A 21,609-nucleotide genomic window follows, 5' to 3' on the forward strand; every position below is an offset into this window, starting at 1 on the left:
TTTACGCGGACCTGGCAATTTCTCTGAAAGGCCCCGCCTGCTAATATGTTGTTTACCACTGTTATGTCTTAGGGAGAGGCATATCCAGTACTGGCACACACTGTCTGCATACAGATTCGTACTAGGGTGGTCTATTATTGAATTACTAGTATAGACCAGTACAGTAAGTAGTTACTACAATAACTAGGTACAACGGGTATATTATGTTTGTTTTCCTGTAATACATTTCCATTACAACTATTCTTTTAAACCGTTTGGCAGGTAGGTACGTTGTTTATTTTTTTTAAATTTTACTGTACCGGTAGAATGGTGTCAGATTCTTGTGGGAGTGCAGGCAACTCATTTATGTGTGTGTATTATTATTATTACTTTCAAAATGACATTGCACCGGTGCAAAGTGATTTTTCTCGAGGTTGCAATGCCAGAAAAATCTGTCCTTTCTCTACTTAATTGATAATATGGGCTTGAATTACAGGTTAGTGTTCTTATGAGTTTAAAATTCTGGTCGTAGGTACTGCAGCCATATGTTCTATATCTAACTAGTGATATAGAGTCACCCGACGACATGACGTAATTGTGACGTCAGCCAATAGACGCTCGAGGCAAGCCGCCCAACACTCACTGCTCACCATAGATATTATTACGCTGAAACACCTATTTGTGTATGGGGACAATGAATAACGCCAGCATTTGACTAGCGTTATTTTCTCGAATGCTATTATCACTCCGGTAGTATGTCACAATGATGTCATATGACGTCATGTCGACCGGGCGACTACAACTCGTAAGTTCTAACATAAGGCCCCTGGTGAATCATGATCCCCAACCCCGAGAGGATTCTTAACAGTTTTATTTTTTTACAAGAAATGATTTTTAATCAATTACTCAGTAGTCAATTTGGTAGTTCCATATTCGTAAACCAAACACCCTCGGAAGCGTATTTTCTAAACCAAAAGGTCGTAAGTACCGTACAAAAAACAAATAATTAATAATTCTTTCTGACCCACTTTTAGAACGCTAAAGAGGACATTCTAAACAATCTAACCACGAAAATAACCCATTTTTCTAAAATGCGCCTTGACGCCTTTTTGGCATAGTAATCTCAATATGATGATATCGCAGGTAGGTATATAAAATAAAACAGCGTTGGCAATTTATCGTTTTCCTTTCCAGATCTAACGTTTTTTGGATGTATTAGAATATTGTTATTCTGTACGTTAATAAAAATATCTGCTTTGCGGAATATGGGTCCAAAATGGTGCACTTTTCACTGATTTTTCTGCGAACCTCTAAATCATACAAATCAATACCTCGTATGCCATATGACAAAATTTGTACATGAGATGAAAAAATCTATATTATGTCTATGATTCCATCAAATTTATCACGTATTTTTTGTATTCTACTAATCTTAATAGTAAAATCAAAAAATGAAGATTTTTTATGCATTAATAGTGGCTAGAGTGACTTTTCTCCATCTCGTGTTTTGTGGCATACGAGGTATTGTTTTCTCATGAGCGGTATCAGGGAACTCTATAATATCTGTTATGTGAGCGGTATATTTGTTTCTGTAATTATCAATAGATTACGATAACCAAGAAACTATGCTGGAAAGACAAAGTTCCTAACATCGCAAATGAAAGCGCCACATAAACAATCAAAACAAAATGCTACCAAACTGACAAAATACCAATACATCTAGAGAAGTAGCAATTTCTGCAGCTTATTGGCCAATGGAAATTTTTTAGCAAGCTAGGCCCTGTCAAATGCGATAAAATGGAGAATAAAATAGAGGAGAGAATGTGTGAATAAAAATAGAGATCGGATTAATTGTAAGTTAAGAATAGAGCATGATTAAGATGTAAGCGTAAAGAGTAAAATAGGATAATTAAATTATTCAGGGCATGTGATCGCGCTGACAAATGTATGTGACTATCAGTGAACTAGTATCTATAGAATATAATGAAAAAAGGAATTTAAGTAGACTAAGAAAACTATGTATAAACCAAGACTTGTAAGTGTATGATAAATTGAATAATGATTAGGGCGCCAAGTGCTTTCTATGTGTGTACATAACGAAATACCAAATAAATAAAGAAAACACTATAATTTAGGGGTAACAATTGTTTATTAAACTAGAAATATTGAATTTATTTGAACATACAATTTTACTAAAACATTATAATACAAATAATAGGGTACTCATCTGCTGCTTCCCTTGAAATTGTAGACACTGATTTTACAAATTAATGTTAATGAAACTGTTCTTTAATGTGGCCGGCGTCCCGTACCGGTCGTCAACAAAAGTAAGTTAAGTTGAGAGCCATCCAGTTGAGACGTCATGGTAAAAGTGATAGAAATCGATAAAGGTCCAACCCTCCTGCCCGCCAAAGTACAAGTAGGATCTCGTCCTGCCGCAGGGTGGGGGTTTGTGTGAAAGACAATCAATCTTGCATCCTCTTCTATCGGTCAGTATTTACCTACTTTGAATTTAGGTATAGGTAGGTATCCACAACGTGACAGCCCTGATAGAAGAAGAACGTTCTGGCTCAAATCTCTCGAGACTAGTTCGAAGTCAGCACTCTACCAATGTTGAAAGCAGAGACAGGCAAGGAAAAGATTACCAGAATCATCGTGATAAGGCACGAAAACAAGAAAAATATTACGCCATGCGCAGAGACGACCTCGCTGAATATTATCCATACTAAGTTAGCCGTAATTGAATTCTTGTATACGGTAACTAACATAATAATAATAATAATAGATCGCGAGCGTTAAAACTAGGGATTGCATACCGGTATTTAAAAACCGGTATTCCAGTATTTATCAATACCAAAATACCGGTTTTAAAAATCCAAAATACCGGAATTTTCGGTAGAAAGCACACTCGTTTACGTTTTTGAAAATGATTTTAATGTTATGTGCTGCTAAAATGTAAATAATATATTGACTGCTTCGAGGAGAAATAATTATAAAACAAAATCCATCAAATATATTTGTAAAATTGTTGCGATGAATTAACATAATATTATTTCGAAATAGAAAACATCCCTGACAAAATGTTCAATCACATTGTACAAGTGTTTAATTTAAGAAGCTTTTCCTGCAGCCAGACTTATTTGCACTTGATGAACTAGCCTTTTGGAGGGCTTTAGTCAAAATTATCAATATATTCTAATTATTTGTAAAAATCGCCAGTTCTTCAATATATATTATTTTTAAATGTCAACATAATAAATGTAGGTAAGTAAGTTTTTGCTACAAAATAATGCTTTAAAAAGATTTTAATGGCTATATGTACTGATTAATACTTCTGCTTTTTAACAAATATCGATATTAATACTGATATTAAATAAAAATACAGAAAACTGGTATTGATATTTTCATTCCTGTGTTGCAATCCCTAGTTGAAACGTTATATAACACTAATTATAAGTTATTATAAGTTATAACAATAGTATAGGATATTACAATAATAATTGTTTGCTTAAAAATGATGTGCCATTGTGGTAGCTTCGTGATGTCATCCATGAAAAATAGAACACTATGAGCTAGAACCGATTGATCAAAAATGACAATTTGAATCTGTCTTTAATTGGAAAACGCCATGTATAAAAATACCGTTATTTTCTCGCGAAATTAATTAAACATGTAATAAAACCATGAAAATTTCATTTTTCCTAAACATCAGAAAAGCCCGATTATACTTTCAGAGTCAGACTATTAATTTTTTTAATCTCAAAATAAAACATTGGAGACACCCAATACTAAACAAAATAATATATGCTATTGTCATAATATCAATTTTCATGGAAAATAAAATAAAAACGAAAATATAACAAAAAAAAAATACTTTTAATAACAAATATTTAGGTACATTAGAAATAAACTGAATTTGAATGAAGTTTGATTTATACCCATGTGTAAGTTGCCGATTCATTTTATTTTTTCACATAAATTAATAAAAATGAGAAAGATTGGAAAAAATAATGCTTCGCATTATTAACAAAGTAATTCCACCATGATCTCATACGTTTTACGGCAGTTTCATATTCGGCTGACCAATTAGATTTATGAAGCGGAAAGGCCATAAGTATACCATGATTTGCTTTACTATTTTAAATCTCGCTAACCCATTCATTAAGTCTTTACTATCAGAAACAGTAATCTCATATTAAATTCACATTATTATCTATATTACAATATTATTTACTCCATTAAACTTATGTATTTCCAAGATTGAACGTATACAATATTAACAATAAATGTCTTAAATAGTATAAATTATACTAGATTTATTTTTGACCGATTTTATTAATGTTATTTGTAAATATAAAAATTTTATATTAACAATGGAAAAAAATGCCAATCCCGGGATTGTCAAATTGTAATCCCGAAATCCCGGGATCAGAATTTTGGCTCGGGATTGGATTCCCTAGTCATAATGTAAACGTATTGGTTTCGTCAGTTTGGAAGGGAATTGTCAACTTATGCATCAACAAAATTTGTCACATACATATTTTTATTAATTTATTTTTTACCGTGCCGAAGTACTAAGAAGATCATAATATGGGCATCCACAAGGTGAAGGATGTAATAGCAGATTTTTATTTTTACAACATATGTATGTTAGCCACTTTCTTGCTCAACCTGTTGGGCCTATACCTGTGGATCCAAACACACATACATACAAATAAACTATTCAACGGATAATTCACAACATTTGAGAATGTAACATTCATTATTGAATATACATAATTTCAGACCACATCAGAGATATGCATATTCAAAAAAATCCTGAAAATAAATATGGCGCTGGACATGACTTGAACCTGCATTCATCAAACTCCGACCAATATGCATTATTATGTTAACATAAATATATTTTACCGTATAAATGAGGGTTCAAGAAATAAAAACGACAGTTTCAATTCGTGAAAATTAATGTTGGTAAGTCAATTAAAGTGTCTTATTTTGCGCCTACGATGGCCAAGCGGCTATCGCGTCGGCTTATAACGTGATAGCGTCACGAGTTTGAATCCCGGGTCTGACAAATTCACATGTTGTATTTCAATGCGTGTTTGGACTCAGAGTATCGACCTGATAGGCTGAGCAGTGGGTCTATTCTATGCTTATCGACCGCTAAAGTGATAAAGTGAAAAATATTATCAAACTTAGGGTAGGTTTGTATCAAAATATTAGCACTTATTGTAACAATTACACGAAGCCGGTTTTTATTGTTGCAATAAGTGCTATATTTTAACAGCACCTATCTTGCTGCTGTTAAAATATCGCACTTATTGCAACAATAAAAACCGGCTTCGTGTAATTGTTACAATAAGTGCTAATATTTTGATACAAACCTACCCTAAGTTTGATACTATTTATCAATTTAGTGTTCGATAAGTATAGAATAGACCCACAAGTGGCCAACATACATTTATTGTTAAAAAAAAAAAAAAACAACAACAATCTGCTAATACTTCCTCCACCTTGTACATCCTCAAAATGTACTTAGCATCCTCAGTAAGTATTATTAGTTATCTACCCAAACTTTCTTTATAAATTATACACATTAGAAAGATATGACATTTTTAATGACTTTAATATTTTCCGAAAATGGAAACTGTCGTTTTTATTTCAAGGCCCCCGTAAGAAATAGATCAGTTAGAAAATACACCTTTTAAAGATTTCTTGATTATAATATTCAAGCGAGGTGTCAGTAGTCAGCTGTTTTATTCACCCACACACCTTCATTCTGCAATACAAAAGACAATTTCTTTGATAGTGTGCAATGGATGCACTCGCCTGGTAATTACTTGAACCGGTCCGTACAAACTTCACCAGCGCCGCAGTGGTGTGCGCTATCTGTGTGTGTGTGTTGGTGAATTCGATTGAAAAGCTCGCGTATAAACTTAACGAGAGTGAAAACGGTTGCTAAGCAACGGCAGTGGAATACAGATATACAGACAGAATACAGATGCACGTATGCATAGCTTGATTATAGATACAAACACACCGTTAGTAATACAACTTTACTGTTCTGTGCACGTGCTTTGTGGATTATTTAATTTTATGTATTTATAATTAACTATTTCTTTTATTCAAGGAATAATTCACAAGATTTAAGAATATATCATTCTGATTATTGAACATATATAATTTTGAAAAACACTTTCTGAGAGAATATATTATAATCAATAGAAAAAATCTTTTTTGAAAAAAAGTAAGCCAACCCGACGGGGAATCGAACCCCGTATCTCGTATCGAACCCGGTGGTTTTTTGTCCAGTACAAATCTGACAATCGATTTTTAACTAACTTCCCGACTAGCTAGACCTCCTAGACACTTGAAAATTTTAGAATATATCAGAACACGATGCCAATGCATTCTATCAAGTACACGTTTGAGCATATTAAGCATAATAATTCAACGGAAATTTTAAAAACGTTGTTTATAAATAGTTATTTTTATCTTGTAATTATTTTTATTTAATTGGCTCTACAATCCGATGTGGATCTTAGCCGCTTCACAAAGAGGTTTCCTAGTAGATTCTCTTTATTACGAGAAATGGATGATAGCCACTATAAACATACCACATAAGCGTGAAATTCGATAGTTTTGACGAAAAATATGACGTAGTTAGAGAGACGCCGAGCGAGAGAAAACGATGCAATAGGCTTCACGTAAGAGCAGTCGGAAATAATAACGGTAACAATAATTAAATATAATTCTTGCGTTAAGTTGTTCCACTATACCTCAGCATAGTATGTCCATTCTCTGGATCCAAGTACACATTGAAAAAACAATATCTAAATTTTCCCGACCCGGGATTCGAATCCGAGACCCACGACTTTATAAATCGACACATTACTGTTCGGCCATCGCGAATTGGATCAATAATTGTAAAATTATTGTTTTCATCATATACATTGGTAAATATATAACAAATATAAAAAATCTTTTTAAAAAAAAAATACGACACCCGGCAGGATTCTAAACTGCGTCTCTCGGGATTCACGCCCACGTGTTTTCAAATTATGTATGTTCAATAAAAAGAAGGTTACATTCTTAAATCTTGTGAATTGTGTACTTACACGTTTGAAGAAAAAAATAGTTAATATTATAAATATTAATAAAATAATATAATAAAAACCAGGAAACTGGCATACTTTGGCCACATCATGCGGCATCCCGAGAAGTATCGCCTTCTACATCTCATCATTCAAGGGAAGATCTCCGGTAAGCGAGGCCCTGGTAGAAGGCGAACGTCCTGGCTCAAAAACTTCAGGGACTGGTTTGAGCTCAGCACTCCATCCCTATTCAGAGCAGCGACGGACAGGGGCCAAATGGCCAAATTCATCGCCGACGTCTGATAACGGATATGCCACACAAAGAAGAAGAGGTCTATTATATTATTATAATAGAGGGAGTTTTGTGTTTCGTCACTTGATAGCGATTGCATAACGTTTTAGGCCATTTTAGGGGTTGAGTTGATAAAAAAAAAATGTTGAAAAAATAATATAATTTCTCTACATTTTCAGTATCGGTTCGAAAAAAAACTGTAATAATTGTTCTAAATCTAAACCTTTTTACTGATTAATTTGTTGAAGACAATGTAAAATGTGTGTTATTTTCACTCCTATATTATTTTTACGTGTTAATAATGTACAATTTCGTGATTATCTGAAGACATTATGGTGTGTTTGACAACATTGAAGCTTTAATTTTAAGCTCGTTCGTTGATCATTGGAGCATAAACAAAATATCACTACTTTTATTGTCCTCGCACTTTTGGCTTGTCAGGCCAGCCTTATCAGTTCTTATCACCCAATCCACACGGGTCTGCAGCGGTCTCTAGCCAGTCCTGCACACCAAACAGCTCCAATGAGTACCCTCACTCCACCAAGTCCGTATTTCATATGAATATTTACCATTTAAGGCTATAACTCAGTTGAGGCATGGTCTAAAAAGATCGTGGCTAGGCAATGCGCGAATTGCGGGTCGCGGGTGCAAATGACGCATGCCGAACGAAATATAATTGGTCATATAAATCCAACATGCGTCCATTTAATGTTTATTTATTTATTTATAAAAAGAGTATTACGGCATTACAGCTATTGGCAAATGCGCCATAATACATAATAAATACAAATGTATAAAAATATCTTAATTACAAATAACAATAAAAAGACAGCATGTGTAAATATTAATGAAATTTGATAATTTATACAATTATAAATTTAGCCTATTTAATACGTCCACAAACATTATATAATTAATAAAAAACAAATCAACCTTTATGGTGCCATTGCACGATACACAGCATCATGAAACATAACATCTGTCCTGCGACGAGGTATCTTGAAGACCGTGGAGCTACGAGTGATATTGGTGGGAACATGAAAATTAATATTTGCCAGTATATATGGATTGTAAATGAATCCACGAAGAAGTAAAAAGAAATGCTTTAAAAGATCAATCACTCTTCGGGTAGACAGGGATTGCATTGATAGCATACCCAGAAGAAAACGAGTCGGGAAATTCATTTTATTGTCATTATCATAAGGAAAGAATGTTCTGTTTATTGTTCTATTAGTAACAATAATAATATATTCATTGACATGTTTTCTTTTTCAAGTAAATGGGTAACGTTTTTAGTCATATTTACACGATTTAAGAATTAATACCCCCGTCGCCATCACGAAACAAATTGACGTATTCACACCTCGACGTTCGCTCTCCGATTACCAGCGAGTCAAAAATTTCGTCGCACCTAGGTATAGTTGAAAATTATTTGCCGTTTCATTGAAGTATCGTCTTAATCACTAAACTTCATCTATTAAAAGTAGTAATGTAGGTACTATTCTACATATCTCACAATAAGACATTAGCATAGTTGACATGAAGATAAAATAATATTACATATTATGTTATATGAGAGAAATTTCCAGATTATCAAAGATTATGTTAATGACCTTATTTTTCTTATCATTTTTTGCACACACCACTGGCATACATTCATTAATTCAAAAGATAATATATCTTAATATTATTCGCAGATTTTTTTTAAAACTACAATAATATCGTATAGCGGAAGCAGACTCGATACCAAACGATTATTTTGAGTTGCAAAAAGTACTTTAATGAAAGAATTTGTTAAGCATAATAGGAAATAAAATTAACGCGTTTAGTGCGAATTGATTTGTATTCCATAGTTAGGTATATAAGGAAATTATAACGTGTGAAATTAGTAACATGTTTAAATAGTATGAAACTATTGGTCTGTAATCGTAACTAGTATAATATACATAACTAACACCAAGTTTTGGGGTAAGAAGAAAGATTTATATTTTTTTTCTGACAAATATGATAAAAATAAATAAATAAATTCTAAGCGCCATTTGAAGTTACACATAGTTCATAAGGTTTGTTTTATGTAAAGATTTAGCTCCGTCCGCTCCGGCAGTCTTCGCCGGGGTCAATTTACTGATTGGTGAAGGCCTCCTGTAGCTTATTGTCCTCTTCTCGATATCTATTTCGTCGTTACCACTGAACTTTGCTAAGCTTGGTGAGTTTGTCGGTCTAGACTCTAGCGGGTTTTTGGGCGGTCGTATTCTAGTTTAGTGATCCTTGGGTACGACTATAATATGACTACCAATAGTTTGTCCACTTGATGAGCAATAATGAATGACATAGTATAATAACTTAATAACACAATGCTTACGGGCCCTTTTAATTAATTTTGTAATTAACGTGTTAATTTACATTTGGAAAGTAATTAGCAAAAACACAATTTTGTGCGGCCCGTAAGCTATGGGTTAAAAGTACCTAATAAAAATAATTAAATCTGTACTTAATTTAGGAAGGTAGATTAAAAAAATATGTTTATAGAACTTACTGCTTTTTATTTTATTTTTTACTGCTGTATTTGAAGGCTTGAAGATAGTATTGTCATATAAATAGAAAATATAATACGTGTTTAATTATTATTTAGTGGGCAGCATCGAGGTATTCATGAATCGGTTTATCACACGATCAGGGCTCAAAATTGACCGGAGCGCACCGGTACTCAGCTCCGGTTCGTTAAATCCCCGAGATTATCGCTTCGTCTCGCGGAAAAAATAATTTCGCCGTCTGAATAACACAAAATCAAACACGCTTATTTTGACTATTTCATTTATTCAACGAATAATTCACAAGATTTGAGAATGTAACGTTCTACATCAGGTTTTCTTAACCTTATTGGGGTAGCGGGCACATTTGAGATTTGGGATAATAGTGGCGGGTGCACGTCGGATTTCTAAAATAAACAAGACTTAAATATTATGTGTTGCATTTATTATATTGGTAAATTATACATTTATTTACATTTAAAAGCCTGTAAGGGCATTTACAAAAGAAGCATAAAACACCCATACAGTTACATATAAAAAATAAAGAGAGATAATATACAATAAAGAGTAAAAAAAATATTGAAAATAACACAGGCTATTAGTGCGATCTTTGACAGTGCATTTCACTTACTAACTTCAAAAGTCAGGAGTGTCAGAAAATAATCCCAATCGTAAACAAATTGTCAAGGTTGGTATTAGTAAGTCGAGATCTTGTTTGTGATTTTATTATATTCATGGTGAAAAATAAAGATTACGACAAATATGTGGTACCAAGACAGGATTTAATTTTGTAAGTTCCTTTTTTCAAAAGAGGGTACTTTTTATGGTCAGCTAAATTCCAATTTTTTTCAGTCAGTCCGTTCGATTTTAAGATAATACCATTTTGAATATCTAAAATATATTCTTCAATTTTTGTTGTGTCTTCTAGAATAATTTCCGCTATGAAATTAGATAGTTTAGTAATGTCTATGTCTGAATGGTGGCATTTTTATTTTTATTTACACGGTTAGTAAAAAACGTTGGCTGTGTAGATAGTCCTGATTTTAGTTGATCAATTTTCCTTTTTCTCAACTCTGCCGGGGGCGCACGAAAATGGCTTAACGGGCGCACGTGCGCCCGCAACCACGCGTTATTGAATATACATAATTTGAAAACATCTCTTGCATATACCCATTAGACAGAAAAAAACAACATTATAACGCAGTTTGATAAGCATTTCATGTAAGGAAATTTGTTGTAATTAAGTAGGATGCCCGTATCTTAACAATTGGAAAAGCACACTGGCGCGAGTCCAGCGGCTACAGGTTTAAGTCCGGTCGAGTGTCGTATTTTTTTTTTCTAAAAAAGATTTTTTCTAGTGGTTTATATGCATGAGATATTTTCAAATTATGTATGTTCAACACATATTTTTATAAAATGCACATAAAATTAATAGATATACATAATGTCAACATTTTTGAAAAATTATCGAGCATTCCACATCTACCTAGCGATAGTCGCACGTAACCTTCGAAACGTATGGATATTTGGATGCGGCGATCGGCGAGCCAGTATAGGAATAACCAATTCGTATGCGTTCATATTATGCGTCCGGGCGTCTTCGACTCGCAGCCCGAGAAGCGTGCAATTTGTCGATTGCAACAGTATGTTTTTTCAAACTGAAAAGTCGCATTCGACCAATCTACGGAGCTCCATTTGGCAACGTGTATTTTGTAAATAACGATGACATGCAGCGCAGGTATAATCCCGAAATGCCGTACTTCGTCATTCATTTTGGCTTGCCGAGTGACGTCACTGTCCTTTTATAGTTTTCAACTATAGGTGCGACGAAATTTCGGACTGGCTGTCAATCGGAGAGCGAAAGCGAGCTGTGAACACGTCGATTTGTTTTATGATAGCGTCGGAGGAATTAATTCTTAAATCGTGTAAAGATGACTAAAAAACGTTACCCATTTACTTGAAAAAGAAAACATGCCAATGAATATATTATTACAAATAGAACAATAAACATAACACTAAATGGACGCATGTTGAATTTGTATGACAAATTATGTTTCGTTCTGCACGCGTCGTTTGCACAATCGTAGCGTCGCGCAGTCACGATCGTTTTAGACCGGGCCCCAGCTGAAGTATAGCCTTAATAATATAATTATTGGTAACAAAATAAAATTACAACATACCTACACACACTTGGGGGTCGTTCTGGACGAGAAGCAGACCTTTTTGAAGCATGCTAAAGTAATTGTGGCTAAGGCCAACTCAGCCTATCAGAAGGTTGCTCGCCTGGCGGGCAACAATTGGGGCCTAAAGCCTCGGGCCCTGAGAATCGCCTACGAGGCTATATTCATGGGCATCGCTGGCTATGCCTCCAGCGTGTGGCACACCAAAACCTCGCTGACAATTGTGAAGAGGGCTCTGCTTAGCGGACAGAGGGTTGCTCTGATTGGCCTTACTAAGGAGTAAGGCCTATTGGACCACATCTTCGGATGCCCTGGCGGTCCTTGCGGGGGTCTTTCCCCTCGACTTGCACGTTCAAATAAGAGGAGCGATCACTCTCCTTATGAGGAGGATCAATACAACTCTCGCCGGTGTCCCTCTGACACCGCCATCGAGAGTGGAGGGCGTGAGCTACAGAAAGACTGTATCTGTGCTGGTCTACAAGACCGCATATGCGGCATGGCAGATGGGTGGCCTCCTCTAAGGGCCGCCAGACTTTTCTATACTTTCCAGATGTCTCGGTGAGACACATGACGAGGAGACTGGTGCCGACCCACTGGACTTGTCAATTCATGACTGGCCATGGAAACTTTGCGGCCAAACTGCAAGGGTTTGGTTTGGCAGGACATGGGTCGGGTTGCTCATGTGGACACGACCAGCAGGACGCAGAGCACGTCCTGTGGGACTGTCCACTTATGGGCCTGTTTGCCCGGGTCCGACCCCATTCGGGCCCAATAGGACACGCGGACATGGTGGCAACCGAGGCCAATTTTGCGGCCTTTACTAAATTCGCCAGAGCGTACGGGGGGCGGGACACTCTCGACTCCCCTTGCGATTCTTCAAATTAAAGTTACTCTGATAGTTGCCATATAAATTAACATCATGCATTCGCACTTCGGTGCAAGGTTGCATCACCAGTCCCGCGCGGCTCTGCTCGGGACAAAATGAGGGCTTAAATTCTTTGATCTGGCACACGTAAGGGTTATGTTAGCCGGCCGCGTATGACGTGGCTGCATATACATAACGGGAGCGGAGGTGGGAATTTTACACATCATACCTACACACATTAAGAGAACGATAAAATATAAACTTGAAAAACAAAATTTAAATTTAAAAGTATTTTTAATTTAAATTGAATTTACACATTGATAATAAAACTTCATAGAGTTGTTATCATTATCATTAGTCATTCACACTAGCATAACGAATGATAATAATTATTATGTATTTAAAAAATACCTATGATTTTTGTGAGATTTGCTCAGTTAGGTTATGAATTTTATCTCTACGCAAAGATAGCATAATATTTGCAAATAACATTTTACTCTGGATTTGTTATCGCGTTGCCCATTGGTTTATTTTATCATTTTATTACTCTGCACTTCTGACTCCGGTGACTGCGTATATAATAAATATGCTGACTTTACAGATAGATAATAAAATCAATGTAAAAGATTAGTTATTTTAAAATTTGCGCTCGCGATTCGGAAACCGAAATGAAGAATTTACTAAGTTAATTTTAATATAACTGAACCACCTATATTGACAACGGTTGGATTTAGGCACGCGCCTCTCTCCCGTCATCTGACTACTCCACCGCTGCTTTCTGTATCTGACCACTTCCCTACTCGTGATTAAATTTTATTATGAGTCCGTGTGATCGACAACGACGCAAACATAGACCCCTCCAATCTTAATCAAGCGTATTACGAGACCCTACGTTTGAATGTGAAACATCAGCAGTTTTACGCCTGGTAGCAATCGACAACGGTTGGATATAGGCGCTCGACCTTCTACTTGTACTTTCTTTTTCGCCGGGCCTCCATGACTGAGTGTCACAGTTGATATGGCCGTCTAACAGCATTCTCCACAGCTTGCCTCCATACGTATCGGCATTTGAATTCTTTATTTGGTTCCTGGTCCTCTCTTTCTGCCTGACGCAATATGACTAGTTTTCCCATATTGTTGTCATCATCTTCTCTGTAGGCTATTCGACCAAACAATTGGAGAATTCGGGGAAGGCAGCCCTAGAAGAGTCTGTGTGAAATTTAGAATTTGCTGACTACGGAGACGTTGGTATGTTTAGCCGTCCACAACATTCTCAGCATCCGCCTCCAGCTCCACATTTCAAAAGCGTCTAGCACTGGCCTTTGCCTTTCTGCTTCCTTAATCGTTCTAGTGTCAGAGCACTTAGTCGTAATTAGGGAATCCAATCCCGAGCCATAATTTTGATCCGGGATTGGCGTTTTCTTCGCGTTGATGAAATCGGTCAAAAATATCTAGTATAATAATTTAGACTATTTAAGACATTTAATGTTAATATGTTTAATGGAGTGAATAATATTGTAACACAAATAGATATTAATGTGAAAGTAAACAGTTTTATTTATTTAAGAAAAGTTAACATTCATAAAATTCGGCGTAGAAACAAATGCCTGCCTGCACGTCCATGGCACTGGCGGTTAGACGCTGTTCGCGTGCCAGAACGTCAGTGTCGTCTAGCTGGTTATACGAACGAATTCATTATTTTTCTGATGTTCTTATGATTGCGTATGACAACAAAAAATGGTTATTTGTTATCAGTGGGCATCCGGCGATTATACGGCGATGTACACATATTAATTGATTGTGATTGATAAAGAAAATCAATCCCGGAGGATTATGGATTATATTTACTAATCCCGGGTTATAAGTATCGAAAATTATCCGGGATCCTGGGATTGGATTCCCTAGTCGTAATGAATTGTTGCGAGTGCGTTCTTCGACAACGGTTTTGTATTTAGGTTTAATGGAATTACTTAGTCAAAACGATAATCAATCGGTAAATATATAATATGGATATTATAGATCTTATTGACGGTAGGTATTTTAAACATATACTGATTTCATTCATAGATGAAGATTCAAGTATATCGTAATCACTAATCAATCAGTTATCACACACTGACAGTTTTATATTTATAGTACTTACCTATTATGATTTATGAACTGCTTGATAGACATTCTACACATCTATATTAATGATCAAATTTTATTTTAATTTCAGAGTCACGGAAAAGAAAACTGCTTGCAGATAAGGTAATTAAGTTGTCAGTAGTAGAGGAAGGGTGCCTATTATGAGATACTTTTTTTTGTGATATTCTCAAATCTAAAATAAACTCATTGCAGGGTATCTATTATTATAAATACATCAAACATACTGTTTACTAATAAATTTGTAGTCATGAGATTTTTCTTTCAGCCAGTTTATTTTAGATTCGCATTTTAGTGAAAAATGTCAAATAAGCTGTTCTCCAAAAAGTGTTCCTAATTTGAGATAGTCGCTGTTCCTAATATGAGACTATCTCATATTGGGAACATTATGAAAAAAAACAACAGCTGTAATTGATATGAATAATTATATATTTGTTTACATTTCATGTGGTCTCATTTAATCCAAATCCACTTTTTATTCAAATATTATCATAACAAAAAACACAAATAAAAACATCTACTGCTTTTAAATTACCACAATCTTCATGACTCCAATTGAAACACCTGCGCCCATTTTTATACTCTTGTATCTTCCGTAAAATTCCAACTACATCACATAAATACGCATGGCATCATTTTCTTCATTGTCGTCATCAGCACTATCATCGTTAAATATCATCTCTTCTCCACCTTCGCTTGACGACGACTCAGATTCCTCTTTCTTCCTTTTAATTTCTTTTTGTAATTTTTCTTTCCCATCGCTTTTTCCATTCTAGCTTTCTTTTTTTCGTCAGCCGTCATTTCTTTTTGTATTTTCTTTTCGTTCGCTTACTGGGTCTCGATCATCTTTGACATAACGCTCCAGTGTGTCTTTTGGTACTCCGAACTGTTTGGCAGCTTTCAGATATTCTATTTCTTTCTTTCAAACGGCGTTCAGAGCTTGAAACATAGACTCGGGGTCTCAGCTTTTCCTTTTTGAGGAGGCATCTATGAAAAATATAATATAAAACATATACACACACATTATAAACGTTGATATGCTTTCAAAGTAAAATGTGTACCTAATATGAGATATCTCATATTAGGTACACTCAAGTATCTCATTTTAGGCTCATTCAAAATTTGACATAAAAAAATAACTATTCTTCTTCTAGAGTCGAGAATGATACAGAAGATACTCAAATATAAAGTAAACTACCAAACTACATATTTAATTAAGAAATAAACATTGTACGATACCTTGGAGATGTTCTACGATCATCAAAAGTAGCACGCGGAAAAATTTCTTGGACGAGTGATTGACGAAAACACACATACACCACCAAAGACAGGCGCTGCACGCTGCAAACTGACAGTCATTTGGAGCTATTACTCCTTGCTATCGCGTGACACCAGCACCATATTTTATTATCGTCCGGTTGCTGAGTTATTGCTATATCTCATATTAGGCACCTATCTCATAATAGGCGCCCTTCCTCTATCATGATTGTTTAGTAAAAATGTCACGAAAAGAACCGTTCACTTAGTTACATGCTTATAATAACAAATCCACTTAAATAACTATATATTAGGATATCTATGTACCTATTATATTTTAATTTATGATATTAACACAGTTCGTTGTAGATTAAAAATTCGTTTCGAGGTTACAAACCTGTGATTTATTTTTATTTATTAAGGAAAATAAACAGTTGCATTGATTACAAATAGGTATGTATAAAAATAGATTAAAGAAAATAGATTGCTATGATAATATCTACAGTTAACGATTTAAAAATAAAACTTCGGTGAAATGAATGGAAAACTTGATATAGGGACATTTTATTTGTTAAAAGATCCAGAGCGTTGAAGCGGAGTTCGGAGCAGGAGCACGAAGCACTGGAGCAATGGGATTTTACCCGGAGCAGGAGCGGAGCCGGAGCACTGAAAATATCTAGTGCCACATTGCTCTGGATGTTTTTTTTATTAAATTTTCGTCCTAAAATCCAATGAAAATAGTATATTTTGACACTTTGCAACACTGGAATTATTTGAAATATCACTGCCGAGTGATAAATAACCCCACTTTTTTGACAGAAGAGACAGATAATGAGAGACGATTTGTTGGCAGTATTTTGTTTGATATAACTAATAATGAAAATGACGAATATTTTTTAACTACTTATTTTTCAACATTTGTATGGGTACATGTTTGTATAAAACTTTTTACCCGGAGCGAAGCCGGAGCAAGTATTTGGTCCCGGAGCGGAGCTGGAGCGGAGCAACTCAAAAAAGGGTCCGCTCCAACTCTCTGAAAGATACACAATATTACGAACAGAATTAAATACATTCTATTGAAATTAATTACTAAATGTAGGTAATTAGTGTAACCAGCTGACATAGATAAAAATATGCCAGATACGATAAGAAAATAAGCTAGTTGTAATGAAAAAATGCTAGATCTTCGTATAATTTAAAAATGTCTAAATACCGGCACTTCAAAAAAAGTCTTAATTTTGAGCATTGTTTTGCGAGAATAAAATAATATATTGAAGTAAATTTAAATGGTTTTCACCTAATAAATACCAATATCATACAACTTACGAAATTTGGTCTTAAATTAACTTATTATTATTACTTAACTTAAATATCGTAAATAATATATTACAATTAATTTTGTTCGTAATAATATTATAAGATACGAGAGGCCAGCATATTGATTTTCAAATAAATTGATATAATATTTAGCTTTTTAATAGATAAATTGTAAGCTGTCTGTGTTCTGGAAAAACGCTAGATTCGATAATTCATCAAACGATTATTTTCCGACTGCCTTTCTACAAGGCAAGCTAGTTTTTCACACTCTTGAGTAGTTTGACTCTCGTATTTAGGTCACTTCAGCTCTCGATACATTTTTACCTGCGAGGGATGATTTCCAATCCTGGCGTCCTATAAAAAAAGAATTTATATGCTCCTGTCCATTGTCTCAATTACCTCCCTACGTGGTCGCAGCCATAACCTATTCATGGTAAGAACCACAGAACAGATAATAAATAGAATTCCGATAAGCTTTATGCAATACAATATAATTTGATAAGTTTTGATAAGTTCAATAGGGTTTTGAATGTGTGAGTGTCCTACGAAAATGAAACACGCATTATGCACGTGCAATAGCGTGTGTAATACACCACTATTAAATGAGCGTCAATGCATAAACCGAGAGCAGGGATATGACGTATTATTGACATGTGTTTAAGTTTATCCTGGATCTTCCTTACTCGAGATCGGTTACCTGCTAGTCCTGCTACTACTTACCCGTTAAGTATTTCAGTTCCCAATTATTTGGTAATAGCCGTTTCCTCGTGTCAAGATTATCAAGTACAAGACTTGTCAATGCGCTCCCCGAAGACGTTTATGTTTATTTTTTCTACTTCTTTCTTTGGAGGGTAATATTTTCTATATCATATTAGACAATTAGGTACTTAGATATTTTTATTTAACTTGTTTGATTAGAACCAGCTTTTTTTTAACTTTAATCTTGTGTTGTAAACGTTCTAAATTTCGATTTGTTATGTCCACAATGTTTTGTTTTTTTCTCTCATAAATACTTACAATATTTTGTAAGCTAGGTGTCTATTCTTAAATACTCGGTCTGGCAAGAAAAACGATAAGTTGACAACACGCTGGACTTACGTCTCTATAGATTACGAAATATTATAATACAATACGTCTGTTTTTTTCACCTACTTAATATATAATATGTAGGTACTAACTCATACTAATAATGTAATAATAAACAGTTTTTTTTTTGTAGATTTAATGATACGTTTTACATAATATTATGAATTTATTAATCTTTACGATTCTTCTCACGAAAAGATATTTCTTATCTTCATCATTGATCAATATAAAAATAAAACATTGTAGACATGCATTTCCGTCTGATTTGGGCATATAAGTTTATTATTCAATCGTGCCTTCATAGCATACCAAACAGGTATAATATTTATGTCATAATAATAGAAATCTACGTCAACACTTACCAATGATGTATAGTATTTTATATTTTATATATTGTTTATTAATATTGTCTTTGACCTGTCTACTTCTTCCAAGAACATGACCGTTGTTTTGATGGAGGGGTATTTGGACATAATACGACGACTCCAATAAAGTATAATATCTAGAGTCTAGATCAGTGGTTTCCAAACTTTATGTTACTACGCTTCCCTTTTATTACAGTAAATAGTACAGACACCTTTTTAAATACTCAACAATGAATGTACTAATACAAAAATGAAAAAAAAATAAACAAGGTTTTACTAAATACTTATATATTCATTTTTAAATTAATTTGTTTTTCATTCGATGAATGTGCTTGTTTAGTAGCACAATCAATTTCAATAGTAGTCAATCCAAATTTATCATCGTTCATTGACAAATGGATTCTATTATGGGCCCCATATCCTGAAGCGGGCTCCGAGATCAGGATCTTTCAACCATATATTTAAAATATTTAATAGTCCTGAAACAGAACAGTGCCGCAGGCGACTTTTTTACTATTAATAAAATAATGTTAGAAGTGCGTTATCAATCTAACCAAGAACTAAGTAAATAGATTTTTGTTTGCTTCAATATATATCTGGCGTAGAAATAATTTAAATGTGGATACATGGTGAACTCATTTTTTTTGTAATTTTGATTTCCAAAGCTCGAATTTTTTATGAATGCCTTCACTTTGTCTTTTTAAATCAGTGAATGCATTAGTGGTCCTTGCATTGATGTATTCACTCATTTTTTTTAACTTCAACCAAATAAAACAAAATTATCGTTCCTAAACAAACTTGCGTCAAATTTCAACATTATGATTTGACCCTTTTATTCAGACTTTTTCACGAGATAGCCCGCGCTTCACAATAGTGTAGAAGTGAGGTATTATAAAATGTGTCTCCATATTTTCAGACAGGTTTGCAAACAACATTTTATAGGACTGTTTTTTGTATAGTTATATAACTAGCGGCCGTTTTATAAACTATGCATTTGCAAACTGCAAACCTGCAGCTACATTATTTTTTTCTTCAATTTTAAATAAATTCAACATCTACATATTCAAATAAATATTTGTCACCTCACTTTCACTTTCACTGTATGAAAATATGGATTCTGGTTTAAAGTGAATTGTGTTAAACTTTTCGCGCCTCTCTTAGCAACACTCCGCGCCTCCCAGTTTGGAAATCGCTGGTCAAGATAATGTTCTGATGTTTACTACAACAATACTACTATTTTTTTTTTGAAAATATTATACATTTTTGTTGCATGACAAAAATATGTATAGCATGTATATATAATTATATTATATTTCATTGCAATTCGTTGGGGGAATAAAGCCAATTTTAGACCGCTGACAACGTGAACTTCCATGTAGGTACTTACATATTTATAGAAAACATTTTGATTTCAACATTATAAATTAAAAATGCTATATTATATTTAGTATTAGATAATTGTTCTAAATCACAAATTCCCGGTGTAATTACTAATTACTGTTCATTTCAGGTGTACCTATAAATATTATTATTATGGACGTAATTTTGAATAATCTAGAAAAGTCAGTCCGAGTGGGATAAGAACCCATATCTTTCACTTTTCCGTCCGCATCAGAGGGCCATTTTCAACTGATAAAAAATAAAACAGATAGGTATGTATTTAAAATAACCAAATTCAAAAAAGAGACAAACACATTCACAAATACATTTTGTTTACAAATACATATTATTTTAACAAGTTCCCTCTGAGGCGGACGAAACCGGTACAATAATTATTTAAGATAAAAAAGTGGATTCAGTACAAATAATTAAAATAAGATAAAAAGAACTTTTTATATAAGTACAACGTTTTTAAATTGTCTGTTGAATTATTATGCTCAATATGCTCAAAACTTGTATTTGATATGAAGTAAATAAAAAACAAACAAACAAATAAAATAAATATAGAATACTGAAATTTCATTTTGATTTTCATGGTAACGCATTGCTAGGACCACCCACTTAGCAACAAATATAATAGTGGATTGGATTACAGATTTCTTCCGAAATAACTTTTCATACAAAACAGAATTAACTGAAAATGAATTCAATTCGAATTCAAAAGATGGCTAAAAATATTAAAAGAATGCATTGGCATCGTGTTCTGATATATTCTAAAAGTTTCAAATGTCTAGCTAGTCGAGAAGTTAGTTAAAAATCGATTGCAAGATTTATACTGGATAAACAACCACCGGACAAATAAGAATACGAGCTAATAAAAACGTTGTAAAAAATGTGTTTTATTAAAATTAACTGTCCTTAACATTTGAGAGTAAATATATGTAAATGTGTAGGAGAGAGCGAGGCAGGGAGAAAACCTAAACGTAAACGAAAATTCAAAATTTGAAAAATAAACTGACACGCAAATAAAGGAATCGTTTATAATAGTTTTGTCATGAAAGAAAATAAATGATGGAAATATGATACTCTCATTACAGTTTGACATAATATGCTTACAG

At 34.0% G+C, this 21,609-nt stretch overlaps 1 protein-coding gene across 1 annotated transcript in view; it reads left to right on the forward strand.

The window, feature by feature from the left end:
* LOC147077658 (uncharacterized) overlaps positions 1–21,609 on the forward strand; it is a 207,133-nt gene that overhangs the window by 43,418 nt on the left and 142,106 nt on the right. The window contains exon 2 of the mRNA XM_085960663.1: positions 15,160–15,191. The gene's annotated coding sequence lies outside the window, so the exon portion shown is untranslated. The remainder of the gene's footprint in view (positions 1–15,159; positions 15,192–21,609) is intronic.

This window comes from Rhyacophila brunnea, unplaced genomic scaffold, assembly GCF_057557595.1.
Source record: "Rhyacophila brunnea isolate RB1 unplaced genomic scaffold, BYU_Rbru_1.0 scaffold_12, whole genome shotgun sequence".
Taxonomy (NCBI): domain Eukaryota; kingdom Metazoa; phylum Arthropoda; class Insecta; order Trichoptera; family Rhyacophilidae; genus Rhyacophila; species Rhyacophila brunnea.